Genomic DNA, 20,988 nt, shown 5'->3' on the forward strand with positions numbered 1-20,988 from the left:
ACTGTACTGTATATAGACTGAGCAGTATGTAAGAACTATAGGTAGTATACTGTGTACACTGAGCATTATATAATCATTAGCGCTAGCACTGTACTGTATATAGACTGAGCAGTATGTAAGAACTATACATAGTATACTGTGTACACTGGGCATTATATAATCATTAGCGCTAGCACTGTACTATATATAGACTGAGCAGTATGTAAGAACTATACATAGTATACTGTGTACACTGGGCATTATATAATCATTAGCGCTAGCACTGTACTGTATATAGACTGAGCAGTATGTAAGAACTATAGGTAGTATACTGTGTACACTGAGCATTATATAATCATTAGCGCTAGCACTGTACTGTATATAGACTGAGCAGTATGTAAGAACTATAGGTAGTATACTGTGTATACTGGGCATTATATAATCATTAGCGCTAGAACTGTACTGTATATAGACTGAGCAGTATGTAAGAACTATACATAGTATACTGTGTATACTGGGCATTATATAATCATTAGCGCTAGCACTGTACTGTATATAGACTGAGCAGTATGTAAGAACTATAGGTAGTATACTGTGTACACTGAGCATTATATAATCATTAGCGCTAGCACTGTACTGTATATAGACTGAGCAGTATGTAAGAACTATAGGTAGTATACTGTGTACACTGAGCATTATATAATCATTAGCGCTAGAACTGTAATGTATATAGACTGAGCAGTATGTAAGAACTATAGGTAGTATACTGTGTACACTGAGCATTATATAATCATTAGCGCTAGCACTGTACTGTATATAGACTGAGCAGTATGTAAGAACTATAGGTAGTATACTGTGTACACTGAGCATTATATAATCATTAGCGCTAGCACTGTACTGTATATAGACTGAGCAGTATGTAAGAACTATAGGTAGTATACTGTGTACACTGAGCATTATATAATCATTAGCGCTAGAACTGTACTGTATATAGACTGAGCAGTATGTAAGAACTATAGGTAGTATACTGTGTACACTGAGCATTATATAATCATTAGCGCTAGAACTGTACTGTATATAGACTGAGCAGTATGTAAGAACTATAGGTAGTATACTGTGTACACTGAGCATTATATAATCATTAGCGCTAGAACTGTACTGTATATAGACTGAGCAGTATGTAAGAACTATAGGTAGTATACTGTGTATATAGATTGGGCATTATATAATCATTAGAGCTAGTACACTGTACTTTATAAAGAATGGGCAGTAAATGTTATAATTGACTAGTGCTATTACACTGTATTGCATACACACTGAGCTTTATATGATGTAATATTGTAGACTGAGCAGTACGTAATACTTAGATCTATTATATTGTACTGTTTATAGACTGGGCAGTATAAAATAGCTACAGCTATTATATTGTATATAAAATAGGCAGTAAATAATACTTAGATTTATTATATAGAAGTATATACAGACTTGGCATTGTATAACAGATCTATTATATGGCACTATATTTAGACTGGTCAATATATACCGTAATACTTTGATCTATTATACTGTACCTTATATAGACTGGGCAGTATATAATAAATGTATTAAATGGCACCGTATATAAACTGAGCAGTATATAATAGCTCTATTATTGGCACTGTATATAGACTGGGCAGTACATAATAGATGTAATATATGGCACTATATACAGATTGGGCAGTATTTAATAGCTCTTAAATAGCACTGTATATAGACTGGGCAGTATAATATATATGACACTGTATATGGACTGGGCAGTATATAATAGCTCTATTAATAGACCTGTATATAGACTGGGCAGTATTATATATATGACACTATAAATTGACTTGGCAGTATATAATAGATCTATTTCATGACACTATATAAACTGGGCAGTATATAATAGCTCTATTATATAGCACTGTGTATAGTATGGGCAGTATATAATAGATCTATTTCATGACACTATATAAACTGGTCAGTACATAATAGCTCTATTATATAGCACTGTGTATAGTATGGGCAGTATATAATAGATCTATTTCATGACACTATATAAACTGGTCAGTACATAATAGCTCTATTATATAGCACTGTGTATAGTATGGGCAGTATATAATAGATCTATTAGATGGCACTGTAGATGGACTGGGCAGTATATAATGCATCTGTTAGATGCAACATGTATGGACTGGGCAGTATATATTAGATGGCACTGTATATGGACTGGGCAGTATATAATAGATCTATTAGATGGCACTGTATATAGACTGGGCAGTATATAATAGATCTATTAGATGGCACTGTATATAGACTGGGCAGTATATAATAGATCTATTAGATGGCACTGTAGATGGACTGGGCAGTATAAATACATTAGATGGCACTGTATACAGACCGGGCAGTATATAATAGCTGTATTAGGTGGCACTGTATATAGACTGGGCAGTATATAATAGATCTATTAGATGGCACTGTAGATGGACTGGGCAGTATAAATACATTAGATAGCACTGTATACAGACCGGGCAGTATATAATAGCTGTATTAGATAGCACTGTATACAGACCGGGCAGTATATAATAGCTGTATTAGATAGCACTGTATACAGACCGGGCAGTATATAATAGCTGTATTAGATGGCACTGTATATAGACTGGGCAGTATATAATGGATTTCTATGGACCGGGCAGTACATGCTGTAACTGACTAGCCCATCACTGGCATTCCTTGAATAATGCCCTGCACCAGGAGGCGATCAGTGGGCACAATGCGCTCGCAGCCGGGTTATGTAATAATATATATAGCAGCCCTCCTCCCCCGCTCCCAGACAACAAAAGGACACATCATTCCAGTAAAGTCATCATCTCCGCACTTCACCCACTGCCCCGGCTCTGCACGTCCCCCTGATCGGTGGCAGCGCTCCAGCACGGATGGCACAGGTCACATCAGCCCTGTAGATTGTCAGCTCTGCGGGCAGCCTCCATTGTGTGTAGAATGGATGGAGAACACCAGCAGGTTGTACAGCGCTGAGCCCGTCACTCACGGTCACGTCCATCCCCATTCAGACAGAATGGAGCAGCAATCCAGTGTGTACGTGCAGCAGCCCCTGCCCTGGCTCCTCACCAGCACCCACTACAGATGCGTGCCCCGCAGTGTTACCTGAGTGGGAGATCACACCATCCTGGAGGACATGGCACTGCCGCCTGGCACTGCTGAGAGCCGGCTGTGCTGGGAGTCCCGCTCCTGGCGTGCAGAGTTCCGCTCCTGCCGTGCAGAGTGCCGCTCCTGCCGTGCAGAGTGCCGCTCCTGCCGTGCAGAGTGCCGCTCCTGCCGCCGCTCCACAGATCTGTGTTAGTAGGTCAATACTCCTCAGTGTTACTCTGTGTGCACTTCCAGGCTTACAGTGACTCTCAAACAGGAGCTCCCAATCAGCGCCCCGGCGTTCTGGAGCGACGACCAATGGGAGAGCGCTGCTGGAGACAGGGGGCGGGGCGCGGAGAAGGCATTAAGAACTCTGCTTGCGAACACCGTGTTACTGTAGAACGTGTCGTGGAGCCCTTGTCCTGTGTATTGCATAACAGCGCCGGGGAGCGCGGGCGGGGGAGGGGGCATTTACGTAACGCCGACAGCGGCGGCACATTAACCCGCTCCGTCCAGGTGAATGACGAGGCAGGGCTTTGTTTACTAGGATAAAGAGATGAATGGGAATACGGCAGAGTACAGCTATGCGCGCTGCAGTGTGTGAGGAACGTGCGGGAGCCGCGGCCAGCTCGTGTGGATCCTGGCACTGACGAGCTTCATTGTGAGAACGCTCAGTGGTGAATCAGGAAGACGCACATGTCCAACACTGAGTCTGCCCACTGAGCTACTGCTATATGCTGCCCTACTGCTATACACTGAGCTACAGCTATATACTGCCCTACTGCTATACACTGAGCTACGGCTATATACTGCCCTACTGCTATACACTGAGCTACTGCTATATACTGAGCTACGGCTATATACTGCCCTACTGCTATACACTGAGCTACTGCTATATGCTGCCCTACTGCTATACACTAAGCTACTGCTATATACTGACCTACTGCTATACACTGAGCTACTGCTATATACTGCCCTACTGCTATACACTGAGCTACGGCTATATGCTGCCCTACTGCTATACACTGAGCTACGGCTATATACTACCCTACTGCTATACACTGAGCTACTGCTATATGCTGCCCTACTGCTATACACTGAGCTACAGCTATATGCTGCCCTACTGCTATACACTGAGCTACAGCTATATACTGCCCTACTGCTATACACTGAGCTACTGCTATAGACTGAGCTACTGCTATACACTGAGCTACGGCTATATACTGCCCTTCTGCTATACACTGAGCTACGGCTATATACTACCCTACTGCTATACACTGAGCTACGGCTATATGCTGCCCTACTGCTATACACTGACCTACGGCTATATACTACCCTACTGCTATACACTGAGCTACGGCTATATACTGCCCTACTGCTATACACTGAGCTACGGCTATATACTACCCTACTGCTATACACTGAGCTACGGCTATATGCTGCCCTACTGCTATACACTGAGCTACGGCTATATGCTGCCCTACTGCTATACACTGAGCTACGGCTATATGCTGCCCTACTGCTATACACTGAGCTACGGCTATATGCTGCCCTACTGCTATACACTGAGCTACGGCTATATGCTGCCCTACTGCTATATACTGCCCTACTGCTATACACTGAGCTACGGCTATATACTGAGCTACGGCTATACACTGAGCTACGGCTATATACTCCCCTCCTGCTATACACTGAGCTACGGCTATATACTACCCTACTGCTATACACAGAGCTACAGCTATATTCTGCCTTACTGCTATACACTGAGCTACGGCTATATGCTGCCCTACTGCTATACACTGAGCTACTACGGCTATATACTGCCCTACTGCTATACACTGAGCTACGGCTATATACTGCCCTACTGCTATACACTGAGCTACGGCTATATGCTGCCCTACTGCTATACACTGAGCTACGGCTATATGCTGCCCTACTGCTATACACTGAGCTACGGCTATATGCTGCCCTACTGCTATACACTGAGCTACGGCTATATACTGCCCTACTGCTATACACTGAGCTACGGCTATATACTGCCCTACTGCTATACACTGAGCTACGGCTATATGCTGCCCTACTGCTATACACTGAGCTACGGCTGTATGCTGCCCTACTGCTATACACTGAGCTACGGCTGTATGCTGCCCTACTGCTATACACTGAGCTACTGCTATATACTGCCCTACTGCGATACACTGAGGTACGGCTATATACTGCCCTACTGCTATACACTGAGCTACGGCTGTATGCTGCCCTACTGCTATACGCTGAGCTACTGCTATATACTGCCCTGCTGCTATACACTGAGCTACGGCTATATACTACCCTACTGCTATACACTGAGCTACGGCTATATACTGCCCTACTGCTATACACTGAGCTACGGCTATATACTACCCTACTGCTATAAACTGAGCTACGGCTATATGCTGCCCTACTGCTATACACTGAGCTACGGCTATATGCTGCCCTACTGCTATACACTGAGCTACGGCTATATGCTGCCCTACTGCTATAAACTGAGCTACGGCTATATGCTGCCCTACTGCTATACACTGAGCTACGGCTATATGCTGCCCTACTGCTATATACTGCCCTACTGCTATACACTGAGCTACGGCTATATACTGAGCTACGGCTATACACTGAGCTACGGCTATATACTGACCTACTGCTATACACTGAGCTACTGCTATATACTACCCTACTGCTATACACTGAGCTACGGCTATATGCTGCCCTACTGCTATACACTGAGCTACGGCTATATGCTGCCCTACTGCTATACACTGAGCTACGGCTGTATGCTGCCCTACTGCTATACACTGAGCTACGGCTATATACTGCCCTACTGCTATACACTGAGCTACGGCTATATACTGCCCTACTGCTATACACTGAGCTACGGCTATATACTACCATAGTTACAATCCTAACAAATCATATGCAGCTCAAACCATACCTCTAAACATCAGAGATGTAAAACAACTGTTAACAATATACACTAGACTAGATCTTCAGTTTTTGCCCATCTAGAAACAAATGACATACTTCTAACTCAGTTAATACACGGCATTCCAATTCTATGAGCTCTGTTCAGCGAGTGCGGGTTATAAGGTCACAACGCTGCAGTCTCTATTCTCCCCCCTCATTTTTCACTGTAAGTCTCTGACTATACAGGGGAAAGTGACAGAATATTATCACCTAAAAACAAAAAAAACAACTTCAATATATCAGATTGAAAAGGTAATAAGGAAAAGTAGCCAAGTATTATATGATTAGTTAGTGGGTTAGTATTGTGAAATAGATGAAGAAAGAAGACAGAAGAAGAAAAGGAAAGACCTTTAGCAGCATAATTTACAAAATGTACAACTTTGTTTTCAGCATATAGGACAAGACAAACAAACAATAAACATAAAGGCTACCTGAGGAATCGCGAGTTTCCTGTTTATATCCCCCGGAGACTGACTCGTGCTCTCTACCCCCTCTTGAAGAGAAAATACTTTGAGATCAAAAAGATCAACTTACCTAGGTTTAGTATTTTCTGTTCAAGAAGCGAGGAAGATCGCTGTGTTCAGTCCTAGACGGATGGAAAGGGGAAAGTCTTGGTCCCAGTCATGGGGCTCGCTGGGGCCTCCAACTGTTAAAGCCGGGGTCTTGTTTCCTCTCAGGTAGCAGGGACGGACCGGCCGGTTGTGAGAGCAAGCTTAAAACACCATAAAGACAGGAGTCTATAGTGAGTCAAATAGCTCTGCCGCTTTATTGAATCTGAAGGTTTCTTTATACCTTTCAAGCTGATTACACAATATGAGACATGTGATATAGTTACATAACTTTAGATAGATGCCAAACATAGTCATTATCCCAAATGACCATATTTGGCAGATATCATCACATAAGGAAAGGATTAATATTTCAAGCCAAAGAAATATGTAATAAAAAGTGTTTCAAGAGATGTGATCAATTTAAAACTTGAAAAACAAGCTCCAGGTCAAGATGACCGTATAAACAATAAAATAGCAGATGTGGAATAAAATAGCAGATGTGGAATAGAACATCAATTACTCATTCCAAGCTTGCATAACGGATTGTGTAACTGATTTCATAACTATATTAGAATATAATGAACTTTTGTCTAACTATCGAGGAGTAACTATCAAGGAGACAAAATGGCTTCTCTAACAGCTATACACTGAGCTACGACTATATACTGCCCTACTGCTATACACTGAGCTACGGCTATATACTACCCTACTGCTATACACTGAGCTACGGCTATATGCTGCCCTACTGCTATACACTGAGCTACGGCTGTATGCTGCCCTACTGCTATACACTGAGCTACGGCTGTATGCTGCCCTACTGCTATACACTGAGCTACTGCTATATACTGCCCTACTGCTATACACTGAGCTACGGCTATATGCTGCCCTACTGCTATACAGTCATGGCCAAAAGTCTTGAGAATGCTACAAATATTAATTTTTACAAAGTCTACTGCTTACGTTTTTCTAATGGCAATTTGCATATACTCCAGAATATCATAAAGAGTGATCAGCTTAACAGCAATTACTTGCAAAGTCAATATTGGCTAAGAAAATGAACTGTAACCCCCAAAACACATTTCAGCATCATTGCATTCCTGCCTTAAAAGGAGCAGCTAACATTGTTTTAGTGATTGTTCCATTAACACAGGTGTGGGTGTTGATCAGGACAGGGCTGGTGATCAGTCAGTCATGATTAAGTAAGAATGACACCACTGGACACTTTAAAAGGAGGCTGGTGCTTGGGATCATTGTTTCTCTTCAGTTAGCTATGGTTATCTCTAAAGAAACACGTGCAGCCATTATTGCTCTGCACAAAAATGGCCTAACAGGGAAGAGTATCGCAGCTACAAAGATTGCACCTCAGTCAACAATCTATCGCATCATCAAGAACTTCAAGGAGAAGGCTTCCATTGTTGCCAAAAAGGCTCCAGGGCGCCCAAGAAGGACCACAATATAATATAGCAGTGCGGCACTCCAACCAAGTTAATGGTGCCTGGATAGGGTCCAACCCCTCAATCAAAAAATCCAAAGATCCAGCACTCATATAGTTTGAAAACTAGTAGTCCTTTATTGAAACAATTCTTTATTGGAACAAACAATTGTGTGCGTACTTTTTTTGATATTTCGGTCAAATGACCTTCATCAGATCACACAATGTTATGAAAATAATAAGGATCATTAGGTTTTTAAGGAAACTGCCCGTCCGGGTCTGTGGTGCCTGTGAAGGACCAGCAAACGCCAGGACCGTATCTTAAAACTGTTTCAGCTGCGGGATCGGACTACGAGCAGTGCTGAGCTAGCTCAGCAATGGCAGCAGGCTGGTGTGAGTGCTTCTGCATGCACTGTGAGGTGGAGACTCTTTGAGCAAGGCCTGATTTCAAGGAGAGCAGCAAAGAAGCCACTTCTCTCCAGAAAAAACATCAGGGACCGACTGATATTCTGCAAAAGGTACAGGGAGTGGACTGCTGATGACTGGGGTAAAGTCATTTTCTCAGATGAATCCCCTTTTCGATTGTTTGGGACATCTGGAAAACAGCTTATTAGGAGAAGAAGAGGTGAGCGCTACCACCAGTCTTGTCTCATGACAACTGTTAAGCATCCTGAAACGATTCATGTGTGGGGTTGCTTCTCAGCCAAGGGAATCGGCTCACTCACAGTCTTGCCTAAAAACACAGCCATGAATAAAGAATGGTACCAGAATGTCCTCCAAGAGCAACTTCTCCCAACTGTCCAAGAGCAGTTTGGCGCCCAACAATGCCTTTTCCAGCATGATGGAGCACCTTGCCATAAAGCAAGGTGATCACTAAATGGCTCATGGAACAAAACATAGAGATTTTGGGTCCATGGCCTGGAAACTCCCCAGATCTTAATCCCATTGAGAACTTGTGGGCAATCATCAAGAGACGGGTGGACAAACAAAAACCAACAAATTCTGGCAAAATGCAAGCATTGCTTATGCAAGAATGGACAGCTATCAGTCAGGATTTGATCCAGAAGTTGATTGAGAGCATGCCAGGGAGAATTGCAGAGGTCCTGAAGAAGAAGGGTCAACACTGCAAATATTGACTTGCTGCATTAACTCATTCTAACTGTCAATATAACCTTTTGGTACTCCTATTATGATTGCAATTATATTTCTGTATGTGATGTAAACATCAGACAAACACAATTAAAAACCAGAGGGCAACAGATCATGTGAAAATATAATTTTTGTGTCATTCTCAAAACTTTTGGCCATGACTGTACACTGAGCTACGGCTATATGCTGCCCTACTGCTATTCACTGAGCTACGGCTGTATGCTGCCCTACTGCTATACATTGAGCTACTGCTATATACTGCCCTACTGCTATACACAGAGCTTCGGCTATATGCTGTCCTACTACTGCTATACACTGAGCTACTACTATATACTGCCCTAGTGCTATATACTGAGCTACTGCTATATACTGCCCTACTGCTATACACTAAGCAACTGCTATATGCTGCCCTAGTGCTATATACTGCCCTACTGCTATATACTGCTCTACTGCTATACACTGAGCTACTACTATATACTGACCTACTGTTATATACAGAGCTACTGCTATATACTGTCCTACTACTGCTATACACTGAGCTACTACTATATACTGCCCTAGTGCTATACACTGAGCTACTACTATATACTGCCCTAGTGCTATATACTGAGCTACTACTATATACTGCCCTAGTGCTATATACTGAGCTACTGCTATATGCTGCCCTAGTGCTACAGTTAGGTCCAGAAATATTTGGACAGTGACACAATTTTCGCGAGTTGCGCTCTGCATGCCACCACATTGGATTTGAAATGAAACCTCTACAACAGAATTCAAGTGCAGATTGTAACGTTTAATTTCAAGGTTTGAACAAAAATATCTGATAGAAATTGTAGGAATTGTACACATTTCTTTACAAACACTCCACATTTTAGGAGGTCAAAAGTAATTGGACAAATAAACCAAACCCAAACAAAATATTTTTATTTTCAATATTTTGTTGCGAATCCTTTGGAGGCAATCACTGCCTTAAGTCTGGAACCCATGGACATCACCAAACGCTGGGATTCCTCCTTCTTAATGCTTTGCTAGGCCTTTACAGCCGCAGCCTTCAGGTCTTGCTTGTTTGTGGGTCTTTCCGTCTTAGTCTGGATTTGAGCAAGTGAAATGCATGCTCAATTGGGTTAAGATCTGGTGATTGACTTGGCCATTGCAGAATGTTCCACTTTTTTGCACTCATGAACTCCTGGGTAGCTTTGGCTGTATGCTTGGGGTCATTGTCCATCTGTACTATGAAGCGCCGTCCGATCAACTTTGCGGCATTTGGCTGAATCTGGGCTGAAAGTATATCCCGGTACACTTCAGAATTCATCCGGCTACTCTTGTCTGCTGTTATGTCATCAATAAACACAAGTGACCCAGTGCCATTGAAAGCCATGCATGCCCATGCCATCACGTTGCCTCCACCATGTTTTACAGAGGATGTGGTGTGCCTTGGATCATGTGCCGTTCTCTTTCTTCTCCAAACTTTTTTCTTCCCATCATTCTGGTACAGGTTGATCTTGGTCTCATCTGTCCATAGAATACTTTTCCAGAACTGAGCTGGCTTCATGAGGTGTTTTTCAGCAAATTTAACTCTGGCCTGTCTATTTTTGGAATTGATGAATGGTTTGCATCTAGATGTGAACCCTTTGTATTTACTTTCATGGAGTCTTCTCTTTACTGTTGACTTAGAGACAGATACACCTACTTCACTGAGAGTGTTCTGGACTTCAGTTGATGTTGTGAACGGGTTCTTCTTCACCAAAGAAAGTATGCGGCGATCATCCACCACTGTTGTCATCCGTGGACGCCCAGGCCTTTTTGAGTTCCCAAGCTCACCAGTCAATTCCTTTTTTCTCAGAATGTACCCAACTGTTGATTTTGCTACTCCAAGCATGTCTGCTATCACTCTGATGGTTTTTTTCTTTTTTTTCAGTCTCAGGATGTTCTGCTTCACCTCAATTGAGAGTTCCTTAGACCGCATGTTCTCTGGTCACAGCAACAGCTTCCAAATGCAAAACCACACACCTGTAATCAACCCCAGACCTTTTAACTACTTCATTGATTACAGGTAACAAAAGAGACGCCTTCAGAGTTAATTGCAGCCCTTAGAGTCCCTTGTCCAATTACTTTTGGTCCCTTTAAAAAGAGGAGGCTATGCATTACAGAGCTATGATTCCTAAACCCTTTCTCCGATTTGGATGTGAAAACTCTCATATTGCAGCTGGGAGTGTGCACTTTCAGCCCATATTATATATATAATTGTATTTCTGAACATGTTTTTGTAAACAGTTAAAATAACAAAACTTGTGTCACTGTCCAAATATTTCTGGCCCTGACTGTATATACTGCCCTACTGCTATACACTGAGCTACTGGTATATACTGCCCTGGTGCTATATACTGAGCTTCTGCTATATACTGTCCTAGTGCTATATACTGAGCTTCTGCTATATACTGTCCTAGTGCTATATACTGAGCTACTACTATATACTGCCCTAGTGCTATATACTGAGCTACTGCTATATGCTGCCCTAGTGCTATATACTGCCCTACTGCTATACACAGCTACTGGTATATACTGCCCTAGTGCTATATACTGCCCTACGGCTATACACAGAGGTACTTCTATATACTGCCCTACTGCTATAAACAGAGGTACTTCTATATACTTCCCTACTGCTATACACTGAGCTACTGCTATATACTGCTCTACTGTTATATACAAAGCTACTGCTATATACTGTCTGTCCTAGTGCTGTATGCTGCCCTACTGCTATACATTGTGCTACTGCTATATACTGCCCTACTGCTATACACTGAGCTTCTGCTATATACTGCCCTACTGCTATACACTGAGCTACTACTATATGCTGCCCTACTGCTATACACTGAGATACTGGTATATACAGAGCTACTGCTATATACTGCCCTAGTGCTATATCCTGAGCTACTGCTCTCTACCTGCCTAATGTTATATATTGAGCTACTGCTATATACAATGCTATTACTATATACTGACCTGCTACTTTATTCTGAGCTACTGCGATATACTGCGCTAATGATATACAGTATACTGTATCCACACCCATCCCTTGTAGACTGTGAGCCCTCGCGTGCAGGGACCTCTATCCTCCTGTACCTGTCTGTGTTTTGTATTGTTTATGATTATTGTACTTGTCCCTATTATGTACACCCCTTTCACATGTAAAGCGCCATGGAATAGATGGCTCTATAATAATAATAATAATAATAATAATAATAATAAAAAATAATAATACTGAGCTACTACTATATACTAACCTACTGTTATATACAGAGTTACTGCTATATACTTCTCTAATGCTATGTACTGAGCTCCTGCTATATACTGCCCTACTGCTATATGCTGAGCTACAACTATTTACTTCCCTAGTGCTATATACAGAGCTTTGCTATATAATATACAGAGCAATTAATATATACAGCTCTACTACTATATAGCAACCTACTGGTATATATAGAGTTACTGTTATATACAGAGATATTGCTGCTATTTTTATTTATATATATATATATATATATATATATATTATAGCTACTTACTGCTATATACTGACCTTTTGCTATATATTGACCTGCTGTCAATATACTGACCTCAGTGCTCTGAAGAGCCATACTTCATACCACAATATTTCACTGTAGACACTATGCATTTAAAGAACAAATTTAGAAAAATGTATGGTGCCTACAATGAAACATGGTGGTGTCCTTGTGTGAGACTGCTTGATTTCTTCTGGTGTCAGGGAGCTACATTTCATTGATGGTATCATGAATTCACAGATGTACAGGTCTACGTTGAAAGAGAAGATGGTACCACTCCATGGCCTTGGTATATCTGCACTTTTCCAACATGACATTAATAGAGATGAGCAAACCCGTTTCCCATAGTCCGGCAGTCAGGTCACCTGAGGTCACACTGTAGAAACCCAGGTGTGACCTCCGGTGAACTGAGTGACATCACCTGCTCACTGCCGGGTCCCCCTCGGCTGTCAGTGATTTCCCGAGAATGCAGAGAGCAGACATGTTTTCCCTTTCTGCAACCTCTGGATGTAGCAGAGCTGATGATTGTCGTGGGACTTCGTATGAATTACGTTGGATGTGCAAGGATGTTTTTGGGATTAATTAAGGGATAAAAGAGTGTGTATTTTATTTGAAATAAAGGATTTTTTTCAGTATTTGTGTGTTATTGCTTTTCACTTACAGGTTTAGTAATGGGGGTGTCTCTTAGACACCTTCCATTACTAATTCAGGGCTTGATGACAGCTGTCATTTTTTTACAAATCACAGCTGTCATTAACCCCTTATGTAACCTCGATTGCCACTGCACTAGTGCAGTCGGGATGAGCCAGGTAAAGCGCAAGGATTGCTACACCTAATATAATGTGCCAATTCTGGACAGCTGCGGGCTGATAATTTTAGGCTGGGGGGGCAATATCCATGGCTCCTTCTATCATGATAATATTAGTCCCCACTTATCTGCTTTGCCATGGATGGTTATCAAAAATAAGGGACCATAAGCCTTTTTTAATTATTTATTTAAATAATATAAAAACATTGTAGGAAACTCTGTACTTTGATAACCAGCCACGGTAAACCTCACACGTAGGTGCTGTAGCCTGTAGCTGTTGTTTAACCTGCACTGGCATTCATTTATTTTTACACAACCACCAATCACAGATGCGGACGCAGAGTGGGGGATTTACTACCATTTAACTTTAATTTTTAGACCACCTCTTTTTTTTTTTTTAACAGTGATTACCCTGGCCAATCACAGTTATGCCAATACTTAACATGGCTGTAATGGTGCTGGAAGTGCCCACACCAGTAAAGCTTGCTGAATGGCTGCTCTTCAACCTTTGAACAAGCTTTACTTGGGTGACAAACCTGAACAGGAACCAGACATACAGTAAAAAGTCTGTATTCAGGGTTCAGCAGCAGACACAAGGTGTCCGGTACGGACCCCTAACTTTACAGTTCGGGTTCACTCATCCCTAGACAATAATTCAAAACACACATTTGTTGCATTTCTGAAGAAGAATGGCTGAAAGTGATCCAGTAGTCAAGTACGTCTCTCGATCTGACCGCAAGAAAAATACAGTGCCTTGCGAAAGTATTCGGCCCCTTGAATTTTTCTACCTTTTCCCACATTTCAGGCTTCAAACATAAAGATAAAAAATTTTAATGTTATGATGAAGAATCAACAACAAGTGGGACACAATTGTGAAGGTGAACAATATTTATTGCTTATTTAAAATTTTTGTAAAAAATAAATAATTGAAAATTGGGGCATGCAATATTATTCGGCCCCTTTAAGTTAATACTTTGTAGCGCCACCTTTTGCTGCGATTACAGCTGCAAGTCGCTTGGGGTATGTCTCTATCAGTTTTGCACATCGAGAGACTGAAATTCTTGCCCATTCTTCCTTTGCAAACAGCTGGAGCTGAGTGAGGTTGGATGGAGAGCGTTTGTGAACAGCAGTTTTCAGCTCTTTCCACAGATTCTCGATCGGATTCAGGTCTGGACTGTGACTTGGCCATTCTAACACCTGGATACGTTTATTTGTGAAGCATTCCATTGTAGATTTTGCTTTATGTTTTGGATCATTGTCTTGTTGGAAGACAAATCTCTGTCCCACTCTCAGGTCTTTTGGAGACTCCAACAGGTTTTCTTCAAGAATGGTCCTGTATTTGGCTCCATCCATCTTCCCAATTTTAACCATCTTCCCTGTCCCTGCTGAAGAAAACCAGACCCAAACCATGATGCTGCCACCACTATGTTTGACAGTGGGGATGGTGTGTTCAGGGTGATGAGCCGTGTTGCTTTTACGGCAAACATCGTTTGGCATTGTGCCCAAAAAGTTTGATTTTGGTTTCATCTGACCAGAGCACCTTCTTCCACATGTTTGGTGTGTCTCTCGTGGCTTGTGGCAAACTGTAAACAGCACTTTTTATGGATATCTTTGAGAAATGGCTTTCTTCTTGCCACTCTTCCATAAAGGCCAGATTTGTGCAGTGTATGACTGATTGTTGTCCTATGGACAGACTCTCCCACCTCAGCTGTAGATCTCTGCGGTTCATCCAGAGTGATCATGGGCCTCTTGGATGCATCTCTGATCAGTCTTCTCCTTGTTTGACATGAAATTTTTAAGGGACGGCCGGGTCTTGGTAGATTTGCAGTGGTATGATACTCCTTCCATTTCAATATGATCGCTTGCACAGTGCTTCTTAGGATGTTTAAAGTTTTGGAAAATTTTTTGTAACCAAATCTTCTCCACAACAGTATCACGGACCTGCCTGTTGTGTTCCATGGTTTTCATGATGCTATGTGCGCTTTAAACAGAACACTGAGACTATCACAGAGCAGGTACATTTATATGGAGACTAGATTATACACAGGGGGATTATATTTATCATCATCAGTCATTTAGGACAACATTGGATCATTCAGAGATCCTCAATGAGCTTCTGGAGTGAGTTTGCTGCACTGAAAGTAAAGGGGACGAATAATATTGCACGCCCCAATTTTCAGTTATTTATTATTTACAAAAATTTAAAGTAAGCAATAAATTTCGTTCAACTTCACAATTGTGTCCCACTTGTTGATTCTTTACCATAAAATTTATTTTTTTTATCTTTATGTTTGAAGCCTGAAATGTGGGAAAAGGTTGAAAAATTCAAGGTGGCCGAATACTTTCGCAAGGCACTATACCTATAGGGTATCTGAAGAGACCAGTTGAGCATCACTGTCCATCCAGCATCCACGCTCTAAGGGTATGTGCGCACGTTGCTTTTTACCTGCTTTTTACCTGCTTTTTTGCTGCTTTTTCTTCTGCGCTGTTTAATGCCAAAATGGATGTGTTCTTCTATTCAAGCAAAGTCTATGGGAATTTGGGTTTCTTGTTCACACTATGTTGTTCAAAATGCTGCCTTTTTGAGGCAGAACTTTGGTCAAAAACTCAGCTTTTCAAAGAAGCAACATGTCAATTGTTTTTGCCATTTGGGTTTTGCACTGCAAAGCTGAGTTTTTGACCAAAGTTCTGCCACAAAAAGGCAGCATTTTGAACAACATAGTGTGAACAAGAAACCCAAATTCCCATAGACTTTGCTTGAATAGAAGAACACATCCATTTTGGCATTAAACAGCGCAGAAGAAAAAGCAGCAAAAAAGCAGGTAAAAAGCAGGTAAAAAGCAACGTGCGCACATACCCTTAGAGATCATTTTTGACCTCCACCTCCGATGTTTTGATGTTTCTTTGTCCACGGTGTGCAACTTGATCAAAAAGTTTGCAACCCATGGCACTGTAGCTAATCTCCCTGGATGTGGACTGCAAAGAAAAGTTGATGAAATGTTGCAATGCAGAATAGTCCTGATGATGGATAAGCACCCCCAATCAAGTTCCAAAGAAATTCCAGCTGTCCTGCGGGCTCAAGGTGCATCAGTGTCAGTGCAAACTATCAGTCAAAATTTGAATGAAATGCTATGGCAGGAGACCCAGGAGGACTACACTGCTGACAGAAAAAAAGCTAGACTGCAGTTTGCCAAAATGTATGTAAGCCAAAATCCTTTTGGGAAAGCATCATGTGGACAGATGAGACCAAGATAGAGCTGTTTGGTAAAGCTCATCATTCTACTGTTTACCGCAAACAGAATGAGGCCTACAAAGAAAATAAGAAAGTACCTACAGTCAAATATGGTGGAAGTTCAAATATTTTTTCGGGTTGTCTAGCTGCCTCTGGCTGTGTAGAAGGCAACATGAAATGTGAAGATTTTAAAGGTTTTTGGGTCTCAATGTGCTTCCCAGTGTAGAAAGCTGGTTTTAATTCCAGCAGGACAATGATCCCAAACATACTTCAAGAAGCACCCAGAAATGAATGGAAACAAAGCACTGGAGAGTTCTGAAGTCACCATCATTGAATCTGGATCTAAATCCCATTGAACATCTGTGGAGAGATCTTAAAATTGCTTTTGGGAGAAGGCACCCTTCAAATATGAGAGACCGTAAGCAGTTTGCAATAGAAGAGTGGTCTAAAATTCCACATGAGAGCTGTAAGAAGCTTGTTAATGGTAATAGGAAACAATTGATTTCATTTATTTATTCCAAAAGGTTCTGCAAGCAAATATTAAGTTGAGATTGCCAATAATTTTGACCGACCCATTTTTGAGGTTTTGTGTGAAATTATGTCCAACTTGCCTTTTTGCTATGATTTTTTGTGTTGTTCGAATACTCACAAAGGAAATAAACGTGTATAATAAAATACGTGAAGTTTCAATAATTTTCTGGGAGAAATATTTCATTTTCTGGAACAGTTTCAAGGGTACCAACGCTTTCGGCCATGATGTACAGTACAGACCAAACGTTTCTCATTCAAAGAGTTTTCTTTATTTTCAGGACTCTGAAAATTGTAGATTCTCATTGAAGGCATCAAAACTATGAATTAAAACATGCGGAATGAAATACTTAAAAAAGTGTGAAACAACTGAAAATATGTCTTATATTCTAGGTTATTCAAAGTAGCCACCTTTTGCTTTCATTACTACTTTGCATACTCTTGGCATTCTCTTGATGAGCTTAAAGAGGTAGTCACCGGAAAAGGTTTTCCAACAGTCATGAAGGAGTTTCCAGAGATGCTTAGCACTTGTTGGCCCTTTTGCCTTCACTCTGCAGTCCAGCTCACCCCAAACCATCTCGATTGGGTTCAGGTCTGGTGACTGTGGAGGCCAGGTCATCTGGCGTAGTACCCCATCACTCTCCTTCTTAGTCAAATAGCCCTTACACAGCCTGGAGGTGTGTCTGGGGTCATTGCCCTGTTGAAAAATAAATGATGGTCCAACTAAACGCAAACCGGATGGATTAGCATGCAGCTGCAAGATGCTGTGGTAGGCATACTGGTTCAGTATGCCTTCAATTTTGAATAAATCCCCAACAGTGTCACCAGCAAAGAATCCCCACACCATCACACCTCCTCCTCCATGCTTCACGGTGGGAACCAGCCATGTAGAGTCCATCCGTTCACCTTGGTGGTTGGATCCAAAGATCTCAAATTTGGACTCCTCAGACCAAAGCACAGATTTCCACTGGCCTAATGTCCATTCCTTGTGCTCTTTAGCCCAAACAAGTCTCTTTTGCTTGTTGCCTGTCCTTAGCAGTGGTCTCTTAGCAGCTATTTTACCAATTCCTGCTGCACAAAGTCTCCTCTTAATAGTTGTTCTAGAGATGAGAAGGTGTGTCCAAACTTTGGTCTGTACTGTATATATGCTATTTACTGAGCTACTGCCTCCTGTATTTAGACCCACTGCTATATATTCACATACTGCTTTGTACAGACCTGTCTATTTGGTGAACTACAGCTATAGAGCTGCTGTTGTCTATGTACAGACCTATTGCTGTTTGTATACAGAACTACTGCTATCTACTGTATATACAGAGTTACGGCCTTCTATAGAGCCTTTACTTTCTGTATATACTCCTGTCAGTATACAGAGCTACTAGTATTCACAGAGATATATAGAGTATAGAGATACTATACACAGACCTAAGTCCGTCTTTATACAGTGAATTGAAAGAGTATTCATACCCTGTGTACTTTCCACATTTTTATCTGTTAAACCTACAAATATAAATGTATTTAATTGGGATCTTAGGTGATATACCAACACAAAGTAGATAGTATTCGTGAAGTGTAAAGGAAATGATATAAGGTTTTCTAAATATTTTAAAATTTAAATCTGAAAATTGTGATGTGTATTCAGCCCTCCTGAGTTAATATTTGTAAGACCACCTTTCACTGCAATTACTGCTGCAAGTCTTTTGGGTATGTCTCTACCAGCTTTGCATATCTAGAGGGTGAAATGTTTGCCCATTCTTCTTTGCAAAATAGCTCTTGCTCAGTAAGATTGGATGGTGAGCAACTGAGAACAACAATTTGTAAGTGTTGTCACAGATTCTCAATGGGTTTAGGTCTGGACTTTGATTAGGCCATTCTGAAACATGAATTTACTTTAATATAAACCATTCCATTGTAGTTCAGGCAGTATGTTTAGGATCATTGTCCTGCTGGAAGATGAACCTATGCCCCAGGCTCAAGCCTTTTTTAGCCCATAACAGCTTTTTCTCCAGTATTGCCCTTTATTTAGATCCATCCAACTACCTATCACTTATGACCAGCTTCCCTGTCCCTGCTGAAGAAAAGAATCTTTCATGTTGATGATGCCACCACCTTGTTTGACGGTGGGGATGGTGTTTTCAGGGTCATACGCAGTGTTAGTTTTATGCCACAGATAGTGTTTTGTATTTAGTCAGCTTACCAGAACACCTTGTTCCACATTCTGTGTCCTCTATATGGCTTTTTGCAAACTGCAAATGGGACTTCTTATGGCTTGTTTTCAAATTTATTTTCTTCTTGCCACTCTCCCAGACAGGCCAGATTTGTAGCGTATACAACTAATAGTTGTCCTGTGGACAGATTCTTCCACCTGAACTATGAATCTCTGCAGCTCCTCCAGAGTGACCATGGGCCTTTTGGCTGCTTTACTAATTAGTGGTCTCCTTACTTAGGATGTCAGTTTGGTTGGACGGCCATGTTTTGGTAGGTTTGCAGATTTGCCATACTCCTAATATAAAGGAAAAAAGTCCAACTCACCATTGGTATCATTAGGAGGCAGTTTGGAACAAGGCAGTTATCAGCAAGGAGATTCTCCGGCCGAGGCATGTTCAAAGAAACTCCAGCTTCACAAATTTGTGTTCTCCTTTATTCATTAAAATTCTTCCAATAACAGCCTTTCCCAAGTATCAGTAGTTAACTAGATATTGGGGCTGGAGCACAATGAAACAACTAGGAAACCATTAAGTGCAGAGATCAAGTCCTCTTCCTTCTTCAGAGGATGTTTGCATTTTTAATTATCCAGAGGAGCATTGCATGTCTGATAAGTCTTCTTAGAAATATCAAAAAACTGACCCGCACATCCAACAAATGTGAACAGGTGCTAACTGAAAAAACATAGTAACTATAAATGCAAACAGTTGCACACTGAAAAAAGCCTAAAATTTACCAGGGAAAATATGGCACTGCATTACTGCAAAAGAGAGATATTTAGTTTATGTATTGGCCAATTCATGTAAGCCCGGAGACCAACGGCAAGGTATATCTCTGTAATCCGGGAACCTAACTTAAATGCCACTATCTAGGTTAAAAACATCCTTATCATTATTGATAAGGATGTTTTTAACCTAGATAGTGGCATTTAAGTTAGGTTCCCGGATTACAGAGATATACCTTGCCGTTGGTCTCCGGGCTTACATGAATTGGCCAATACATAAACTAAATATCTCTCTTTTGCAGTAATGCAGTGCCATATTTTCCCTGGTAAATTTTAGGCTTTTTTCAGTGTGCAACTGTTTGCATTTATAGTTGATAAGTCTTCTTACACTGTCATGTCACTCTCAACAAGGAGAAATGTTCCCTCCTGCTCACCTAGTCAGAGGCCTCTCATTCAGCCAAATCAGATCTCTTTCTTTGCACAACACTCTGAAAATATGAATTACACCTACCGGTATTTGGTAATTCGGTTTCCAGTAGTCCCTCAGGACAGCACTACAGGAGTTAATCCCCTTGACCTATACAGGGACAGGATCACAGAGAGGTTTAAAAGGCCCCTCCCACCTCCACCCTCCAGTGTTTTTCAAGTACTTACA

At 41.4% G+C, this 20,988-nt stretch overlaps 1 protein-coding gene across 1 annotated transcript in view; it reads right to left on the reverse strand.

Moving 5' to 3' along the window:
* The window catches only part of NFIL3 (nuclear factor, interleukin 3 regulated), a 26,757-nt gene extending 23,354 nt beyond the window's left edge, over positions 1 to 3,403 (reverse strand). Inside the window, exon 1 of the mRNA XM_075340699.1 lies at positions 3,163 to 3,403. The gene's annotated coding sequence lies outside the window, so the exon portion shown is untranslated. The remainder of the gene's footprint in view (positions 1 to 3,162) is intronic.
* Between the last annotated feature and the right edge of the window lie 17,585 nt (positions 3,404 to 20,988).

This window comes from Anomaloglossus baeobatrachus, chromosome 1, assembly GCF_048569485.1.
Source record: "Anomaloglossus baeobatrachus isolate aAnoBae1 chromosome 1, aAnoBae1.hap1, whole genome shotgun sequence".
NCBI classification, from domain to species: domain Eukaryota; kingdom Metazoa; phylum Chordata; class Amphibia; order Anura; family Aromobatidae; genus Anomaloglossus; species Anomaloglossus baeobatrachus.